The sequence below is a fragment of the Oryctolagus cuniculus genome, chromosome 6, assembly GCF_051225735.1.
Source record: "Oryctolagus cuniculus isolate XC-2025 breed Fujian yellow rabbit chromosome 6, ASM5122573v1, whole genome shotgun sequence".
NCBI classification, from domain to species: domain Eukaryota; kingdom Metazoa; phylum Chordata; class Mammalia; order Lagomorpha; family Leporidae; genus Oryctolagus; species Oryctolagus cuniculus.
The window spans coordinates 83,809,643-83,828,678 of record NC_142872.1 but is presented as its reverse complement, the minus strand read 5'-3'; the positions used below and the strand labels follow the sequence as shown (position 1 = coordinate 83,828,678).

At 43.5% G+C, this 19,036-nt stretch overlaps 1 protein-coding gene across 4 annotated transcripts in view; it reads right to left on the bottom strand.

The window, feature by feature from the left end:
- FAM110B (family with sequence similarity 110 member B) overlaps positions 1-19,036 on the bottom strand; it is a 174,847-nt gene that overhangs the window by 80,261 nt on the left and 75,550 nt on the right. The window contains exon 1 of one of the 4 annotated variants that reach the window (XM_002710506.6): positions 2,696-2,892. The exons of 2 other annotated variants lie outside the window; for them this stretch is intronic. The gene's annotated coding sequence lies outside the window, so the exon portion shown is untranslated. Of the gene's footprint in view, positions 1-2,695; positions 2,893-19,036 lie in introns of those variants that run through there. One more of the 4 variants, XM_051844497.3, reaches the window with a different exon arrangement.

Genomic DNA, 19,036 nt, shown 5'->3' with positions numbered 1-19,036 from the left:
CCAGGACTCAAACCAGGCATCCATATGTGACGCTGTAGTCTTAAACTACATCTTAACTTGCAGTACCGAATGCCCACCCCACAGAAAATTATATGTTTACATTCATGTTGACAGATTTATTTTTCATTGGTTAGAAAGGACATCCTGGGGCAGCAGTTAAGATAGGCATGTCCCACATCAGAGCATTTGGGTTGAACCCCTCACTGCCACTCCTGATTCCAGCTTTCTGCTAGTGTGGACCCCGGCAGGAGCAGTGGTGGCTCAGGTAGGTGAATTTCTGGTATCCCTATAGGAGACCTGGATTGAGTTCCCAGTTTCAGACTTCGCTGGGGAATGAACAATCAGACAGGATCTCTCTTTTCCTCTGCCTCTCAAATAAACTCAACTTTTTAAAATAATCTTAAAAAATACCATTCTTATTAGCAAAGACCTTGGAATTATAAGAAAGGAAGAACAAAATTTTAAAAGTAAGAAATGCATTTTTATTTTCTTACCTTAGAAATATACAGTTTCCCCTTAATGTATGTTTTAAGATGTCATGCATCCGAAAATAAAAGTGCCTATTTTGGGTACTATGCAAAAACATAGATACCGTTTATGTAGTCTAACAAAAATGCCCCTCCAGTATAAGTTAAAAGGCCCTTTGGGATATCACATTACCAGTGCATTATGCAATACAGATGCAAATGGATATTGAAAATTTTAAGCAGCTCCTTGTAGGCACAGAAAAAGTCTCTGAGAATGGACATCACTGAGCAGGACTTCCCACCTCTGTCTATGACACTCGGCCCACTTGGCTCACAAGAGGAAGGCTGTGCCATGTTTATGTTTGCTCAGGGCTTTCACAGTAGATAAAGAAAGGACAGCAGTGATACAGTTCTGAAGCAGCCTACTTCCTAGACATTCTCTCAGACCAAGGCAATTTAGGGAGCACTGCACAAGCTAGAGAGTATCGTGGAATCACATCTGTTTATCCTTCTGCTCAAGGCAAACTGCTGATAAGGAGAAAGGTGGTCTCCACTCCACATCCACAGCCAGAGAACACATCAGGCAAAGAATGTCAGAGCCAGACAGGGGAGGGTCTGTACTCTCAAGAATAGCAAACCCAGTCACACGGACATAGTGCTGCTGGCCGCTGGTGTGCACTGGTCTGAGAGCTGGGAACTGGGTGAGTTTGCATCCAGGGAGTGAGACCTAAAACAGAACAACTGTTCTCACGCTCATGACGCCACACAAGGTAGCTAAGTCCTGAGAATCCCACCACCTGCTTCAAATCACAGAGACTCTGAGTGATGACCATCCAGCAATTTGTTATTACAGACACTAGGCTATTCCAATCCATGGCCGACTTTATTTTGAGCCCTGGACACTGGTATTTGAGTGAACTTGGACAGGGGATGCCTGGTCACCCCTCGGGATGGAAGCAGGAGGCATGTGAGTGACGGGGTGAGGCATAATTAGTATCCTGAAGTCTTCCTCTGCCAGAGAACCTCGGGAACCCCTTTAAAAAGGACACAGTTCTAGATCAGAGCCGTTATTTTCACACAGTACTTAAATGGCTGCGTTGGGCTTTTTGGAAACAGGGAAAGAAGTCCCATCGGGTGTCTGAAATCAGCAGGGCCTTCGGCTGATAGCAGACGCATGGTGGCAGCCAGCCAGCCGTGTGACTGTGACTCAATACCCAAGTTTCACTGGACTCTACAGTCTGCTCTGGGAAAGACATCAATTTTTAAGTTTCAGGACTAAGTGGAAACAGGGGCTCTTGAAGGGGCAGAAAATAGGGCTGTGGAGAGAACGCACGCCGAAAAGCAAGAATGAATCCACATTGCGTTTGTCTGGGATTCTTGAACCTGAGCCTTGCCCACTTACATATTTCTCCTCCGGAATGTACCATCCGGATTACAGAATTCATGGTTATTTGTTGTTTTCTTTAGAAAACAACACAGGCAGCCCTCAAATAGAAATAAAAAAAATTGCCGATGGTATTCAAAGTCAGTAGTAAGCACCCCACCTTCCTGCAATTTCATTCCAACTCCAAAGGCAGCTTCCCTGTTAAACAAAGCCAGGAGTCCAAAAAAATCCCTTTTAGGCATAGCTGACTACACACCTACAGGTATTCTGGGCAGGCACTGTTTACATGGAAAAGGCTTCGTGAAAATCACGAAAGGTGAGACAAAGAACACCACCCAAAATGAAGGCTGCTCACATCTTTGAAGAAACAATAGCACATTACTTCTCCTGCACCACCGCCCCCCCCCCCCCACAACCAGCACCGCGGACATCAGGAGCGCCGTTGCCCCGTCCTAACCAAACTGTGCTTTGCTACATTCTCCTGGATCGCTCATTATCCAGGCGAGTCTGGACGCAAGGCAGACAAAGTCGGCTGGGTCCCGAAACGCCACCACAAAGATGCCTGTGTTGATGCAACATCAGGCTTTCCAAAACACAGAGGGACCAATAAGAGTCACTCCTCAAACACATGCACTCGGATGCAGGTGAAAACAATACCCTTTCGTGATGAGAGGAGCTGTTTACCAGGCAAGGCTTCTCGGGAAGAACGAATTTTTAGTATGGAATGCTGGAGTCCGCATGGGATTCACAAAGCAAGATCAAATTAAACAGATGACACGATGAACACGCTTCGTTTCATGCATGGCTGTGTTTTTCGTGAGACATAAAGACTTAAAGTAATTACCATGAACTAAGACTCCTGCACTGACCTCCTCTTGCTGCTGGGGGTCCTTAACCACCGATGCTCTACAACAAAGACGACCGCCTGCTCTCCCGTGCCTTATTCCTTCTTTAAGGTTTGCAGACAAGCGCCTCGCCGCTGTGAGAACACAGGACAGTACCTCTGTATCTATGTCTCTAATGCAGCATAAAGATTACTGTGGAAACCTATCACACGGGCGAGCAGCAACACCAGCCACCAATGAGGAGGAGGCACATGCAGAATCCAGCACATGCTCTCTGAGGCTCAGGCTGTCACCAGCATTTAGCAGGCTGCTAATCTAATTATAGCTAGTTTGCTAGCAAGCAGCTACTGGAGCAGAGCACGGGAGCAAATTCAATTTTAATAAATTAAAACCCACAGACAAAATCATCTTGATCTCCTGTCCTGTTGAGGATTAATGTAACACTTCATAAACTGTAAGTGATTTTTAAAGTACATCCTTATTTCTGCCCCGATCTTGAGAAACAAAGAGTGGTTAAATCAATGGACAAGAATGCCAGCTTACGCACGCTTTTCAGATTCCAGCGCTGAGGAATAAAGAATCAAATCAGTACCGCGAAAATACTAGTAGTCTGGTAGAAGAGCACAGACTCACTTAATTTTCCCTGATTAGAGATTTGCCACTTTCTTGTCATAAAACGTGAGTTAGTCTTTCTTCAGTACAGTTTGAAATACCATGCAAATCTCCATCCGTAGTGGAAAAGCGCTAATCAAGGTGTCAAGAATCATAATGTTGATGACAGTGATTAATAATAATTCAGGACCACATGCAACATAAAAGCCATTTCAGAAGTCATTGTTAGGAGCCGGTGCTGTGCCGGTTCGAGTCCCGGCTGCTCACTTCCAATCCATCTCTCTGCTATGGCCTGGGAAAGCAGCAGAGGATGGCCCAAGTTCTTGGGCTCCAGCAGGACCCCAAGTCCTTGGGCCACTGCACCCATGGGGGACGCCTGGAAGAAGCTGCTGGCTCCTGGCTTCAGATTGTCACAGCTCAAGCCATTGCAGCCATTTGGAGAGTGAACCAGGGATGGAAGACCTCTTTCTCTGTCTCTGCCTCTGTAATTCTGCCTTTCAAATAAATAAATAAATCTTTAAAAAAAAAGTCATTGTTAAAGAAAAAAATGAAAGGAGGTCTGCATCACGGTGTAGTGGTTAAGCAACATCAGCATCCCAAGTAAGAGTGCAGGTTCCAGTCCCAGCTACTCTGCTTCTGATCCAGCTCCCTGCTAACGGACCTGGGAAGACAGCAGAAGATGCCTCAAGTACTTGGACCTCTCCTACCCACATGCAAGATGTGGGTGGAGTTTCTGGCTCCAGGCTTCAGCCTGGCCCAGCCCTGGCTGAGACATGTGGGGAGGTAGCCAACAAACAGATCTTTTTCTCTGTCTTTCCCCCATCTCTGTCACTCTGCTTTTGAAATAAATAAAATTCGTCTTAAAAAATGAAAGAAATTTGCACACTGCAGCATGGCAGCACTAGTTCTAGATGCTAATTTTGATGAGGGGAAGTTTGATGTGTAGGTAATGAAGTATGCATTCTAACACCAAGATTGCTTGGATATAAGTTTTCAATTGACCATTTGCCAGCTGTGTGACCCTGGGCAAGCACCCAAGAGAAACAGTAAGAGGAGTCACCAGGGGAGGGGTATTGCTAGTGAGTTCTAAGCATTTAGCACAGAGTACGGTGCAGAGTGATAGTTTCAAATCAGTTCTACATGAAGTCCTGGTTAATAGTAGTGACCCTCTCACAGCCCTGTGTTGTGTGCCTTCCTCTCCAGTAACACAGTACTCAAACACGTAGTGCCTCCCTGTACAGACTGTCAGATGCACCATTCAGACATAATGAATGATGACAAGCTAACAGAGGACTTGATTCATCACACAGAACCGTTATTGGTATTCACTGTAGCGAGCAAATTATTTCACCTACTGCTATCAGGAGAGGTAACAGTCATTGCTTCTACTCGATTCTATGGGGGTACTTTAAAATGCTTGTGGAAAAATGAAATAAAAAGATTAGTCTATTTGGGTACAAAAAACTTAAAATCCATACATACCAAGAATTTTCAAAAATTTCATGGAAATGCATATCATTAAAAATTTGCATGGAGCTCAAATTTTAATATCAAAATAAAGTTATCTTTTAATTCCATTTATAACAAATTTTTTTGAAGTATCGTCTTTTATGAACTAATGTTACAAGTAATTTTCAGGAAAGCATGAAGTTACATTTTATTAATGATGTGTAGCATAGATTAAATGATACAGATTCCAAAAGTGTACTCTATGGAATATAAATTGGGGGAAGTTTGTGATGAGAAAACATAATTAAACTTAAAATAACAATTTACGTCAAACAGGGAGACAAGTCAACTACATAAATATGACTTTCAGGCAACTTATTTACCTATTAGTTTCACGTTAGAGTAATTTCTTCTTAATAGGTTCTACAGAATTAACAGTCCTGGGTGGGTATGAATGTGAAATCTATTCATCTGCTAAATTTCTTTTTCTTAATTTCCAGAAACTGCTGTTTTATCAGTCAAATTCCAATCCAATGACAAAATGCAAATGTCTCATTTCTGTAGTTGGTTTTGCTTTGATGTTAAGTTGAAAACCTTTACAAAAAGCTGACATGCTCAACATGCTCAATGCATTATGACTTGCTCCAAGAAACCAAGTATTCCCAGGGATTAATCAGTAGCTATGGGTAAAGAACACCAAGGGGCATTCCATCCCTCAATCACTGTGCACCACAAACCCTTGGGACTAAACCAGTGAAAGGAACGGTATGCACCATCAACTTCAAGGGAAAGCCCAGAAACTCATGATCTGTAAATTCAAGAGCGAACAACTAAGGAGAAATGCAGACACCCTGGACAAACAGCATGGAGCTAGGCCTGCTACAGAAAGTTGACTGCTGCGTGTGCTGTGCGTTATCCAAGTGCAATCAGCATCACCAGGAGCTAAAAACTCCACGAGGAATTGAATTTTTTTTTGAATAATATTTCCTTTATTTACAAGTTAGAATCAACAAAGAAAGTCCAGGGGACCAAATGGGGAGATGACAAACTCCCAGGGCCCCAAATGGTGTGGAAGGAAAAAGGGAAAACAGAGTAGACAAAAAAAAAGTCAACGTAAAAAAAAGCGATCCCCCTTCTCCCCTCCCCCTGGAGGCTAAGGGGGATCATGGCCATAACCCCTCGGCCTTACCTAGCTTAAAATAAATTAGAACAATCGACTTCACAACAGGGTCCTTAGAAGTGAACAGGGTAGCCATGGCCTTAGGTAATCCCTAATAGGGCTGTTGCCCACTCCCACCCTGCATCCCTGCCCCATCCCAGGAATTCTGGGGGGGGGGGGGTGCTCTGTGCCTGAGGTCACTCCCAATGGGGCTGGGATTTCAATAGTATGCTGTCCAGGAGGAATTGGCCCAAGGCACAGCTCCCTGGACGCTGCCAACATACAGACTAGCAACACTTTCTGGAGTTTATCTAGGAAACATCTAGCAGCTTCTGCCCTCTTCATTGAACAGACTGCTCGCTCAAAAATAGGCACTAAAAAGCTGATTGACTTTCTATATGCTTGTTTCGTATAAGACATTAAATAAGGCTATTTTTTTAAGTCTGAATACTCTGAAGTGCTCGGACCCAGTATTTGTTTTGAAACATTAGTAACATTCCTTATTTTTTTTTAAAAAAGATTTATTTATTTATTTGAAAGTCAGAGTTACACAGAGAGAGGAGAGGCAGAGTGAAGTCTTCCATCCGATGGTTCACTCTCCAGATGGCCGCAACGGCCGGAACTGCGCCGATCCAAAGCCAGGAGCCAGGAGCTTCTTCCAGGTCTCCCACAAGGGTGCAGGGGCCCAAGGACTTGGGCCATCTTCTACTGCTATCCCGAGCCATAGCAGAGAGCTGGACAGGAAGTGGAGCAACCGGGTCTCGAACCGGCACCCATATGGGATGCCGGCGCTTCAGGGCAGGGCGTTAACCCACTGCGCCACAGCGCCGGCCCCAGAGTAACATTCCTTATGCTATGGTAATACACACACACGCACACACACATAAATAAAATTTTTTAAACTGGAAAAGACATTCTTGTCTTTGACTCATCCTTGATCCTGAAAAATCATTTATTTGCTTAGTTAACCATCTGGAGCATCTACTATGTGCAAGGACTTGTGCTGAAGCCTGAGAATTCTGCCGGAAGTAGAATGGAGGTTTGGATTCCTAAGGAAGCTTCCTTTTTAGTGAGGCCAAATGATTAATAGTGATAATGACAGGGAACCACAGGGCAGTGCAGGAGCCTGGGTAAGCTCATAAGGGTGATGGAGATGGTGGGTGTGAGGTCTGACTGGGTGAGGCAGGCTTTCCATGGCTGGGGTATGGGTAGAGACCTACAAGGACTATCAAAGTCATGGAGAGGCCAAGGAAGGAGGTGACACAAAATACGTGCAAAGGGTTGATCCCAAGCCCTCTGGAAGTCTGTCTGCTGATCTGATCCTTTTATACCTCCTTTGCAGTATTAGATTCCCCTTATCTTCCAAGTCAAAGCCATTGGCTACCCTGTGTGGCTCAGAGAATGAGAACCTGTGCATTTTACACCTGCTCCACAGGGTGAGGAGCAGTCATCACAGAAACCGCCCAACTCGCTGCATGCATTTATTGTGTTCTGTTGATTCCTTACCCTTGGAGAAACAAAAGGAAAGCAAATGGCCTGTGCTTTGAGAATTTTCACATGGAATTCTGCTGCTGTTTTTTTTCCCTCCTAGGGAAAAAATTATTTTGTTTAAATACAGAGCTCAGAGATAACTTTACATGGCTTAGAATATTCTGGCTGGAAGCAGCTCAGCTCCAGTTGGAGAATTCATTTCTGCTGGATGAACAGCCTCCAGGATCAGGAAGGAGGACCAATCATAAGCTAGCGAAGCCCCAGGCTTGTTTTACTCCCCCAACTCTGCAGGACATGAGGGACCAGCAGCCAAACCTGTGGTTCAGGGAAAGCTACGGGTCCCAGGCTGCATCGAGTTGGGGGCAGCTTGAGATGGAGCCCTATGGAGCTGCATTCCCATGAGTGGGATGCGAGTCGCAACATGAAGTCACTACAGGTGGAGCTGGCTGGAGATGCTAACCACTGGGGCTTCCTCCACCCCTGGGAGCAACTGGGACCACCCCTCAAGCCAAAGGAATAGCAAAGAGCCCAGACTGCAAAGCTCCTTCTGGCCACTAGGGGGGCCAACCACGGGCCAGCATGTGGGCAGCTGGTGCCCCTTCTGGGTTCCTAACACCCAAAATACCAGCTTTGCTCTCTTGGCCTCCTGGGCTCTCAGGTCTGCCGCAGTTGAAGACAGCTGCTGGGAATTACTCCGGCTGCCCACAACCCCATGCGCAACCCTCACTCCCCTCTGCTTTCACAGGGCCCAGCATCCCATGCTGCTCACCAGGAGCCGACTCTGGCTCAAGAAATCCCACCAGGGTCCTTGGTGGGGCAGCACAGGAGGTCCTGTGCAAGTCTGTTCTCCAGATTTCCGAGAAGCATTTACTGAGAACTACCATGTTCAGACAGCTTGCTGTGGCTACAGGAGCGGATCTTGTCGGGCTTCTTCCTGGGGCTCAGGTCAGGAGCCAGTTGTGCACCTTGTGGCATCCTCTCCAAGCCTAGCGTTTGATTCTTTGCATGATCTGTTTTTCATAGCAAGAGTGATGGAAGGGGTGGGAAGAAGGCAGGGCAGGACTGTGAATTCAAGAGGAAGCTAGCACATGAGATGTATCCATGGAGGCCTGCTCTGGATGCTGTAATCACCACAGTATGTAGGCACAGGGGCCCTGGTGACCGAGGCCTGTCAGAGGGCCTCCTATACACTGGGAGTGTGTGTCCATGAGGTGGAGACAGCACAGCGTATACACCCACAGGAACTTCCCGGGAACCCACCCCCTGTGTGGCTGCACAGAGGAGGAGATGATGCCTGCCCACCGTGCCAGGATGAATGGTACCCCAGGGCCACCCTCCCCACTTCCAAGGGCAAATTTCCTGCTCTGGTCCTCGATGATAGACTGATGAGGCTTTATGTGACCTCAGCCACTCCTGCCATTTGCTACTGCAACCCACCCAATTGACTACCACACTCAGCACCTTGGACTCTGGATTGGCTTTATCCTAGGGCCGCAGAGCACTTAGGAATGCCCAAGTAATGCCTGTGCAACCAAGGATGGAGCAGACCACTTGGGCTTTGAAACAAGAAATCCCATGATGGCACAAGAGAAAAAGACTTCTTGGGTATGGGACTAATGCTTAAAAATACATTTACAGAAAACGTAGGGCCGGCGCCGCGGCTCACTAGGCTAATCCTCCGCCTTGAGGCACCGGCACACCAAGTTCTAGTCCCGGTTGGGGCGTCGGATTCTGTCCCGGTTGCCCCTCTTCCAGGCCAGCTCTCTGTTATGGCCCGGGAGTGCAGTGGAGGATGGCCCAAGTGCTTGGGCACTGCACCCGCATGTGAGACCAGAAAAAGCACCTGGCTCCTGCCTTCGGATCAGCGTGGTGCGCCAGCCGCAGTGCGCAGGCCACAGCGGCCATTGGAGGGTGAACCAACGGCAAAGGAAGACCTTTCTCTCTGTCTCTCTCTCTCACTGTCCACTCTGCCTGTCAAAAAAAAATACATATACAGAAAACGTTTATCTTTCATAGGTTTCATATGCTTCCTGCTTTCCTCATACCCTTTTCCTACTAATACCCTGTCCCCAGAGTATAAAAGGACCCAGAGTCTGCAACCTTCCTGGGCCACATAAGTCTGCCTGGCTACCCAAACTCCTCATATCATGTAACAATTTAGCCAGCCCCTTGTCCTGGTCCCAGGAAACCTGACTCCTATTTACACTCACGTAAGTTTTTATTAGAAGGACACAAGCTCCAGCCATAGATGTCAGCATGTGAATTTGCTAAAAGAATGGGGCCCATGGCATTCAGGACATCACAGTCTAAACTAATGGGAAGGCACAGAGGCAATTCTGTTCAGACTGAGAGCAGTAAGGTAAGAGCTTATTTTTATTTTATTGTTTATTTGAAAGAGTGACACACAGAGAGGGAAAAGACAGAGAGAGAACTCCCATTTGCTAACTGACTCCCCAAACACCTGAAGCTGGTCCAAGCTGATGCCAGGAGCCTGCAACTCCATTTGGGTCCCCTCATGGGTGGCAGGGACCCAGGTATTTGGGCCATCATGTGCAGCCTTCTCATGTGCATTAGCAGGGAAATGGATTGGAAGCAGAGAAGCTGGGACTAGAACCAACACTCCAATAGGTATATGGACATCCTAAGTGGTTGGTGGTTTAACCTGCCATAACAGCTTTGAAATATTGATGCCAAAAGGATACTTCTATGTCTGATGGACCATTCAATTAAGAAAAACATCATTTATGCCCTGTCTCGTGGTTCTAACTTACACATACATTATTCCCAGAAAAGCATCTTTTCAATTCTCCTGCCCTCTAGAGCTGCTCATTCTTAATCAAATAATCATTTAATAACAAAATCAAATAATCAATTACAGGAAATTATTTTAAAGTCTCACTGCACCCAAATTTAAGCACTGCATAACAGAAGGACTTATGTGTTCTCCTGAAATAAAAACTCATGTTTTTCTTTCACTTAGATTTTTACAGATCAGTAAGTCAAATGTGGTTTTATTTAGCTGATGAGGCAGAGTACATGTGGATATTTCAAGTGTAGTCCTTGTCCCTGTTGGAAAACTAATATCCAAATGGCACCTGGACAGCAGAGACAGCAAGAATGAACATTATGGCAATTAAAAATGGATACCATTAGCAAACTGTTTTGAACAGTAACTACAAAAAACAAGAGCCAGGTTTTGGTTTAAGACTCTCAGCAATTCACACCTTAGTGGGAATGATTTTAAATAAGAATATTAAAAATTCTTTAGCATCCTGACTTGAAGCTCTTAGGAAACGAGACAATAATCTTACAGCCTAAAGTACCAAGGTGACACTGATTTATTAGATCAAGAGATATGCAAAGGGACTTCAAAAAAGTTCATGGCAAACAGAATTAACGGTACAAGAAGATTCTCTTGGCACAGAAATCTTTTTTTTTCACAATAAGAAGAAAATGGATACTATGGAAAAACTATGCATGGTTTCAAAAACCTTTATACTACAATAAACTCATACTTTTCACTCCATTTCCCATGATATCTCTGAAGCAGCCTTATATATTGAGAGCCCATTATATGATTGTGATGGGGATGTAGCCCCTCCTCCGACACAGTTCACAGGTGAGTAGGGCAGAGTAAGTACTTGGGTGCCCAAAAAGGAAGTGGGAGCACCAAACCAGGCCCACCATGAAGTCCCTCAAAAGCTCTTGGAAAACGGAATTAAATTTAAAAAAATTATTTAAAGTACACAGACTCCAAGTATTTCTTCTATACAGATTCAGGAACACAGTGATCCTTGCTACTTTATTATCCCTCTGCCCCATGTTCCCACCCTTCCTCCTCCTCCTTCTACTATTCCTATTCTTAAATTTTTTTTTTTTTTTTTTTTTGGACAGGCAGAGTTAGTGAGAGAGAGAGAGATGGAGAGAAAGGTCTTCCTTCCGTTGGTTCACCCCCCAAATGGCCACTACAGGAGCCAGGTGCTTCTCTTGGACTCCCATGCGGGTGCAGGACACAAGCACTTGGGCCATCCTCCACTGCACTCCCGGGCCACAGCAGAGAGCTGGACTGGAAGAGGGGCAACCAGGACAGAATCTGGCACCCCGACCGGGACTAGAACCTGTGTGCCAGTGCCACAGGCAGAGGATTAGCCTAGGGAGCCGTGGCGCCGGCCCTCATTCTTTATTTTTTTAATTATTTTTTATTATTTTTTATTTTTTGACAGGCAGAGTGGACAGTGAAAGAGAGAGACAGAGAGAAAGGTCTTCCTTTGCTGTTGGTTCACCCTCCAATGGCCGCCGCGGCTGGTGCACCGCAATGATTCAGTGGCAGGAGCCAGGTACTTATCCTGGTCTCCCATGGGGTGCAGGGCCTAAGCACTTGGGATCATTCTTTATTTTTTAAAGAACTATTATCAAGGTCGGCGCCGCGGCTCCCTAGGCTAATCCTCCGCCTGCGGCACTGGCACACCGGGTTCTAGTCCCGGTCGGGGCGCCGGATTCTGTCCTGGTTGCCCCTCCTCCAGGTCAGCTCTCTGCTGTGGCCCAGTAGTGCAGTGGAGGATGGCCCAGGTGCTTGGGCCCTGCACCCGAATGGCAGACCAAGAGAAGCACCTGGCTCCTGCCTTCGAATCAGTGTGGTGCGCCGGCCACAGCACACCGGCTGCCGGGCCATTGGAGGGTGAACCAACGGCAAAAGGAAGACCTTTCTCTCTGTCTCTCTCTCACTGTCTACTCTGCCTATAAAAAAAAACCAAACAAACAAACAACAACAACAAAACTATTATCAGTTAACTTGATACTCATGAGTCTAACCCTACACTAAGTAAAGAGTTAAACAAATAGTATGAAGAAAAAAACCTACCGTTTCTCAACAGTCACAACAAGGGCTATAAACTACCATCAAATCTCAAAATGTCAATTTCACTCTTATATATTAGCTTTTAGGTACTCTATTATTACCATCATATGGTATTTTGGGGACTGGCTTATTTCACTTAAGTTTAATGGTTTCTAGTTGCATCCATTTTCTTGCAAAAGACAGAGGTTTTTTTTTTTTTTTTTTACCACTGTGTAGTATTCAATAGTGTATATATACCACAATCTCTTAATCTAGTCTTCAGTTGATGGACATCTGGGTTGATTCCGTATCTTTGCTATTGTGAATTAAGCTGCAATGAACATGGGGATACAGATCACTCTTTCCTATGCTGATTTCATTTCCTTTGGGTAAATTCCCAAGGGTAGAATATCTGGGTCATATGAGAGTTCTATACTCAGATTTCTGCTATTTCCCTATATCTCGCCAGCATTTATTGTTTGTTGATCTGTTTGAAAGCCTTTCTAACTCGGTTGAAGTGAAACCTCAAGGTGGTTTGATTTGCATTTCCCTGATGGCTAGTGATCATGAGCATTTTTTCATGTCTGTTAGCCATCTGAATTTCCCCTTTGGAAAATGCTCATTCAATTATTTTGCCCATTTCTTCACTGGATTGTTTGTTTTGTTGTTGAGTTTCTTAAGCTCTTTATAGATTCTGGATATTAATTATCAGTTGATTAGTTTTCAAATATTTTCTCCCTTTCTGTCAGCTGCCTCTTCAGTTTGCTGGTGTTTCTTTTGCACTTCAGAAGCTTGTCAGTTTGTCAATCTTGGCTTTGATTGCCTATGCTTCTGGGGTGTTTTCTAATAACTCTTTGTCCATACCCATTTCTTGAAGAGTTCTCTAGTAATTTGATGGTATCAGTTGTAGATTTAAGTTCCTGATCCATTTTGAGTGGATTTTTGTGTAAGGTGTAAGGGTCTTGTTTCATACTTCTGCATGCAGAGATCCAGTTTTACCAGAACCATTTGTTGAAGAGACTGTCCTTATACGAGGGATTGATTTTAGATCCTTTGTCAAAGATAAGTTGGTTGTAGATGTGTGGATTGATTTCTGGAGATTCTATTTTGTTCCATTGTTCTACATGTCTATTTTTTTGCCAGTACCAGGCTGTTTTCTTTATAACTGCCATGTAGTATGCCATGAAATCTGGTATTGTGATGTCTCTGGCTTTGTTTTTGTTGTGTAAGATTGCTTTAGCTCTTCAGAGTCTCTTTGTTCCATATGGAATTTAGCTAATTTTTTCTAGATCTGAAAAGAATGTCATCAGTTATTTTGACTGGGATCAAATTGAAATTGTAAAATTGCTTTTGATAGTATGGACATTTTAAAGACATTAATTATTCCAATCCACAAACATGGAAGATTCTTACTTTTTTGTGTGTCTTATGTTTCTTTCTTTAATATTTTATAATTCTCATTGTAGAGATCTTTGACATCCTCAGTTAGACTTATTCCAAGGTATTTAAATTTTTGTAGCTATTCTGAATGGGGTTGATCTTAGAGGTTCTTTCTTAGCCATGGCATTGTCCATGTACATGAAGGCTATTGACTTTGTATGTTAATTTTAAATCCTGTCACCAAACTCTTTTATGAATTCCAATAGCCTCTTAGTGGAGTCTTTTGGTTCCCTTATATATAGAATCATGTCATCTGCAAATAGGGATAGTTGGACTTCCTCCTTCCCAATGTGTATCCCTTTCATTTCTTTTTCTTGCCTGATGGCTCTGGCTAAAACTTGCAGGACTATACTGAATGGCATTGTTGAGTAGACATTCTTGTCTGGTTCCAGATCTTAGTGGGAATACTTCCAACTTTTCTCCATTCAAAAAGATGCTGTCTGTGGGTTTGTCATAAATTGCCTTGACTGTGTTGAGGAATGGTCCTTCTATACCCAATTTCTTTAAGGTTTTCATCATTAAAGGATGTTGTATTTTATCAAATGGCTTTCTCTGCATCTATTGAAATAATCATATGGCTTTTGTTCCTCAGTTTGTTGATGTGATGTATCACAGTGATTGATTTGTGAATGCTGAACTTTCCCTGCATAACAAGGATAAATCCCACTTGGTAGAATTAACTTTTAAATTATTTTTTTCATGCAAAAAACATACTGAAACCTACATACAGGAAGGGTGTCCAATGCCTTCATGGAAAATGTGTATTATGAAAAAATTACCCATGGATTTCAACATTTTTTGCACCAACATAAACTTATCTCTGAATTCAATTTTCCAAAAACATTTTGGAGTACATTAATATTCCTTAAAACACAGAATTCTGTCCTCACTACTGTGTGTTCACTGCATTGACCAGTGAAAAAGCTGAGCCACCAAGGATGCAGCTTCCCAGGGGAAACAGCACCATAGCAGGTTGGAAGACAGATAGAGCTGCAGCCTCGGACAGCTTTGGATTCCTCACAAATGAGAATTTATACTTCATGCTCACAACGGGTATACACAGGAGCAAATCATATTTGGGTTTCAGTATGATTTGTTAGCATTGCTCCCATCATCCTCTCTATACATGGATATAGTGATTTTTGTTCATGAATTATATAAAAAACCTCTTATATCTTCACCTCAGAGTACCATAAAATGGAGCAATCTTGAGATGCATGTCACTCAGTGTGGGAAAAAGAAAAAAATTCAATAGAAAGTATTTCATACACTGAGAATCACTAACTTATAATGGTTCAACATAATTTTTAAGTAATGAAGATAGGAAAGCAAAAACATTCCCTAGAGCTGGGTATTTGTTGCAGGAGTTAAAATGGTGCTTGGAACACCTTCATTCCAAATCAGAGTGCTTGTGTTCGAGTCCTGGCTCTGATCCCTATCCCAGCTTCCTGCTAATGCACATCCTGGAAGGCAGTAGGTGATGGCTCAAGGAGCTGGGTCCCTGCCACCCATGTGAGAAATCTAGATGCAGTTCCAAGCTGCTGGCTTTGGCCTGGCTCAGCCTCAGCTGCTATGGATGATTTAGAAGTAAACTAGCAGATGGAAGATTTCTCTTCATCTGCCTCTGTCTCTGCCGTTCAAATGAATTAAAATAATTTTTAAAGTGCATTCTGTTGAAACTGTACTTGGAACTTTAAGTCTGATTGTTCTCTCAGACTAGTGCTACAGTGTCTGGTCTTCCCAGTCAGCACCACAGTGGAAGGACCCATGCTGTACAGTGCACTGTGATAGGTGGATTTAATGCATTTGCTACTCACAGAAACTCCAACTTATGTTGGGTTTATCAGGAAAAAGCCCTATTATAAGCTGAGGAGCATCTGTATTATTCAGCAAGTATTAGTGTTTTTTACAAGTATGGCATTGAAAACAGTCAGTAAATATCTTCAGTCAGTAAAGTGCTAAGAGCCCCCTCCCTTATTGAGGCTGCTGGCAGATGCTGGTCTAGTGGTGGTGGATACCCCATTGGTCAGACGGTGGGTGGGGCAGCAGGTGCAACCCCCTCCAGTACTGTAAATATGGCAAGTTACTGGACCTCGTCTGTGTCTCACTGTGCTCATCCAACAAGTTAAGCACAGCAACAGAAATTTCCTCACAAGGGGTTATGATGACTTAACGTGAACTGACACACAAAGGGGTTGAGAACACTGCACTGCCAGCTGCATACCCAGAGCGGGCAACCCGGTTCTTCAGTGGGGCTTCTTCTCATCTTGGGGACATTTCAGTAGTGTTTATTTAGCTCCTGTCATTGGACAAACACCGTGCCAGAGAACAAGCACCTTCCAAACCAAGACAGACCCGACCACGCCAACCACCAAACCTGAAAAGGACTTCAAGATTGACAAGGAAACTTCACGTCCAGTACGTGCTTTGAGAATCACCACATGCTGTTAAGTAGATCTTTTTCTTATTATTCTCATTCTAGAGATAAGGAAACTGCCCTCCATAGTTACAGTCCTTGCTGAGCAGCCCCAGACTCAACCTGCTCATATTTCACTTTTCTTTTCACTTACCATCATGCTTGTTCCTATACAAGAAATTAATCATTTCAGAGACATAATCATTAGACATTATTAGACAACATTGACAATGACTTAGATAACAACACATAATAAAATCAGAAAAATTAAATATTATAATCCAATAATAATTAGGCATTATAATAATTAGTATTATCTAATAAGCCCTTTGTGTTAGGTTGCAGGAGTTATCCTGAGTATTTAACTTTACTTCCCTTTTTCTTTTTTTTTTTTTTTTTTTGACAGGCAGAGTGGACAGTGAGAGAGACAGAGAGAAAGGTCTTCCTTTTGCCGTTGGTTCACCCTCCAATGGCCGCTGCGGCTGGTGCACCGCGCTGATCTGATGGCAGGAGCCAGGTACTTCTCCTGGTCTCCCATGGGGTGCAGTGCCCAAGCACTTGGGCCATCCTCCACTGCACTCCCTGGCCACAGCAGAGAGCTGGCCTGGAAGAGGGGCAACCAGGACAATCCGGTGCCCCAACTGGGACTAGAACCTGGTGTTACTTCCCTTTCAAATCCCATCACATTTTTGGATGTTAACAGGCAACATCAAGGATGTTAAAGTGGTCATCTCATCAACAAAATCCCCAGTCTAGAACTGAACTCTGTCTGTGTTAACCAAGAGACGACTTTTATAAAATTTTACAAAGGGTGTCATGTAAAATTTTATAAAAGTCGTCTCTTGGTCAACATACACAGAGTTCCATCAAGTTAGCTTGCAGCTTTGTCTCCTAAAGTTTCCTATCACTGAATGAGTCCTAGACAGCATCAGCGCCAGCTCTTGAGTATATCCCTGCACTTCTCTCATCCAAAATCAAGGCACAGAATCATGCATAAGAAATACATGCTGCTATCTGCAGTATTAGTAACTTTGAAAGATTACACTTTTATAAATATCTAACTCCAGAACATCATTTGTTATGATCTACCTAGGATCACTTATAGCTGTCATACAAAGGGTCGAATCAAAACTCTGGAGGTTATATGGTGAATGACACTGCTTGACAGAGATGGTACTGCAGTCTCAGCAATATCAATATCACCACACACTGGGGACAGGCATTGTGGTACAGAAGGCTAAGCTGTAGCCTGGGATACCCACACCTCGTATCTGACTGCCTGTTCGAGTCCCTGTTACTCTCCTTCCTATTTAGCTCCCTGTTAACATGCCTGGGAAATCAGTAGATGATGGCTTCCTGACATACTGAATTCCTGCCATCCACGTGGGAGACCAAGATTGAGTTTGATTCCTGGCTTCAGCATGGCACAACCCTGGCCATTGTGGCCATTTGAGGACTGAATCAGCAATGAAAGATCTCTCTCTTTCTCTCTCAAAGAAGTAAATAAATAAATCTAAAAAAGTATCTATCAGCACAGACTTCTCTCCTAGTCCATTATATTTTACCGCAACCTCACTACTGTCCAGCTGGGAATCCTGGGTGTATTCCATAACTTCTCTGCATTTCAGTGTTCTCATCCATAACATTCTCATGATGATGCTGTGTGGATTAACTGAGTTAATATACACATAAGGCATTTAGGGAGTATCCTGCACTTCACAAACATTGTCTAAGTTCTCCCAACTTGGATAACCGCAGAAGTAAAACACCCAGGACAAATGATATTAATATTGTTAGAAAACATGACTCCCTCCCACAGAACGAGAAGTGGATTTTACAACTATATAACCATCATGCCTGCACCACAGACCACAGATGGGAATTGTTTTATCCTGTCAAGAATTTGTTAATTTATATAAAAATTCTGGAACTTCTATCAGCATGAATATTTTCCTTGGATAATCTGGAAGAATTTGCCAGGTTTACTAATGTGCACATCTGTACCATTAGCCATTTTACTTTGGGAAGATTTCTTTCTGGATACAGTTAGGATCATGTGCAAAGCAATAAAACAGTAGAACTAATTGATAATATGTTAAAAAAATTAGAGGGCAATATTTATCACAGTACCCTTTATAGGCAAAAAAACCTAAAAATATTAATATTTGATGATGGCCAAGTGATTAAATAAATGATGACATATAAATAAAATAAAAATAAAAAGTATGCAGTTATTCAGAAGTGTTATCATAGAAAAATATTAAGTGGACATATAGTTGAATATTAGGTGACAGCTAATAAATCAATATATACTCAAATTCCATTTTTCTTAAAATTCTTTGCATATCCATATATCTAAATATGCACATAAGAAAAGTCTAGGGCAAACAACCAATGTGAAGAGTTGCATCTGCATGGTAGAGATGGTGGTTCAATTCTTCTATTCTGTTATTACTAACAATGATCATGAATTATTTGCAAAATATTTGATTTTTTTAAAGATTTATTTTATTTATTTGAAAGAACTACAGAGAGAGGTAGAACCAGAGAGAGGTCTTCCATCTGCTGGTTCACTCCCCAGATGGCTCCAACAGCCAGAACTGTGCTGATCTGAAGCCAGAAGCCAGGAGCTTCCTTTGGGTCTCCCACGTGGGTGCAGGGGCCCAAGGACTTGGGCCATCTTGTACTACTTTCCCAGGCCATCGCAGAGAGCCGGACGGGAAGAGGAGCACCCGGGACTAGAACAGGCGCCCATATAGCATGCCGGGGCTTCAGACCAGGTCTTTAACCCGCTGCACTACTGCACCGGCCCCCAAACGTTTGATTTTATTCCCACTCCCATCCAGGGGTAAAAACTGTAGGTGACAACTTTTTAATGAGTAGCCCCTCTAAAGTCTCAGGCTGGAGACTCCTGCTGCTCCAAACCTTGGTTCCAT